Here is a 2722-nt window from a genome sequence, read left to right as displayed (position 1 = left end):
GCTTTGAAAAGTCGGGGTGTAAAAGCACAGGTGCGCTCGTGAGCGCTATCGTTAGGTCATTGAACACTTTCAAAGCTAGCGTGTTCATCTCAAATTTCTTACCCTTCTTGAATATATCTGTTAAAGGGGCTGCTATCGTGGCAAAGTCTTTGATAAAGCGTCTATACTTTAGATACAGGAATATTTAGAATGGCTTTACTCTTTTCTGGGTCGGTCTTAAGCATACCACCGCCTATACCCCAGGTAAGGTAGCTATTTGAAACAAAATTTGATTTAGTTAATCCTATTTGTTACATTTGCTTCTTTTAGGCAGGTGGCTACTTTGCTCCGGATTTGAATATGGGAGGCGAAATCTGGTGCAATGATGAGCAAGTCATCCAGATATATAAAAACATTTGCCTTGAGTCTCTGCGGGATAACTCGGTCCATTAATCGGCATAATCTTTGCGCAGCGTTACATAACCCAAACGGCATGGTCAGAAATCGATACAGAAGCCGTCCGGGTACCGTGAATGCGGTATACGTTTTCTGATGCACGCCACTACTTTCTGACGCAGTAGCTTCCGCTGTCGGAATCTATAACGCGCCTTTTGGACCTTCCTCGACATTATTATTATTTATTTTAAGCTTTTCAGGCGGTCCATGGATAGCCACTAGAAAATATAAACAAATACCTGACGTGGGGAACACCCACACAGTACAGTACAGTACCTATTGCATATAATGCTGACTACACACAAGGCTACCGTTGAAGCAACCAGGTCATGTTGCTTCGACCGCTGCTTCGTGTGTAGTATTCTTGCTCATAGAAAGTCGTGTTGTAGCAACCGTCGCCCGCAAATCAAAATATTTTGATATTTTGTGCTGGTTGCCTCGTGTGTATCGTTGTGTACTGAGTTTATTGGCTTAGTTCATTGAAAACAGTTGAGCTGAAAAGGTATTTTGGGTAGAAAACAAAATTCTCTTCCGTTTGTTCATTTCATAACACAGCACACACTACTGAGGTTGCCGCAATGGTTGCCTCTACGGTAGCCTCGAGTGTATTGAACAAGAAAAACAAGATACCTCAACGCGTTGCTCCAAGTCAGTTGCAGAAAGTCAGAAGCTTCACGGAAAACCTTTATTATATTCATTCTTCCTTTAATGAAAACTGTTCATAATGGAATGCTCGTTTCTTATATAACCAAATTATTTAGCAACACAGACGTCGGCGATATCAGCTTTTGTAGCGTAAGCTGTTTGCGAGATACTATGTGTGCGTGAAGTGGACCAAACCTACCCGCTAGGCCATTTTTTAGGTGCTCCTAATGTTATTCATGCCAGCATATATGCTTTTGTTAGTTTGACCGCAGGTCTTACAAAAATGTATTGCCTAGTCACGTACATTTTGAGTACCTGAATTCGAAACTAAATGAAGTAGGTGCAAAGTAGAAGCCGAAGTAATAAATTGATACGGATCGAGTAGATAACAAAGTAAGGTAGTGTGTAGCTATGTACTCAGCAGCTTAAGTTGTAGCTGCTGTGTATCACGATTTCACTCTATTGCTTTTTGTACTACACAAAGTCATTCATGCCAAGGTGGCCATCGCTGTGCGTTAGTATTCATAATTTACACTACCTGGCGGCCTAGTGAGAGGATCCAACATATGTAGTTCAATCAAACGTCTGTGTTAAATAAGCGTAGATATGGAGTGGAATAGTATGTGATCGAACCTACCCAACAAGCAAAATAAACTTAAAGAAAGTTTTTTTTAAGTTTTCAATTATAAACATTAAGCTTACAAAACGTTGATTTTTTGTTTATAAAACGCTTGAAAGTAAGCGTAATATAATCGAAAAGGAACATTGGTTATAAGCGTAGAAATATAAACTTGTAATAAATGTTCAAAAGAAAGCTTTTTATAAGCGTAAAAGTGTAAACTTATAATAAAGGTTCAAAAAAAGGTTCTTATAAGCGTATCAATATAAACTTACTAAAAATTTTCAAAAGAAAGCTTTTTATAAACATTTTTATAACCCTTTATTTAAAGATATTTCATTAAAAACTCATACATAGATTGCTTAACATCTAGAAACTAAACGAAATGCGAATTTTCGGCGGACTCATCTACAGTCGCGAAAATATAAATAGGGAATAGACATTTTAGCATACAAATTCACAATAACACATACAAATTAAGCATAAAAAAGTTAATTATTACATCTTGTTGCGTGCTTTCAATTACTTGCGGTTATTGGCAAATTGGAAAAGCGACATCGATGCAGCTATATATTCCGCTTCATCGCCGCCATTCTCATTGATGAACTTTTCTGAAAAAAATTCAATACATTTTTAATTGAATGTTAAACTAAGAAAGGATAAGGGGAACTCATCATTTGAAGACTCGAATGCTCCACCGATTAGCGCAGCGGGTCCTGGATTGGATTTTCTGGTTTTACCGCATTGGTTTTATTTAATTTTTTCTTTTAATAATATATTTTAAAAAACGTAAACACGTCACTTACGATTGAAAAAATTTTATATTTACTACTTCATGTCGTTGACATTTACATTTCATTTATAAGTTTAAGTTATTTATAAACATTCGCTCTCAAAACTTATTAAAGGTTTATTTGAAAAAACTTTTAATAAGCTTAATATTAAAAATGCTTATTTAACGCTTATTATAGCAAACTTAATTTAAGTTATTTTTAAAAACGTTTACTGAAATGCTTGTTGGGT

This window comes from Rhagoletis pomonella, unplaced genomic scaffold (assembly GCF_013731165.1).
Source record: "Rhagoletis pomonella isolate Grant_MI unplaced genomic scaffold, Rhpom_1.0 Rhpom_scaffold_00100, whole genome shotgun sequence".
NCBI lineage: Eukaryota > Metazoa > Arthropoda > Insecta > Diptera > Tephritidae > Rhagoletis > Rhagoletis pomonella.
Note: the sequence above shows the minus strand (reverse complement) of the source record.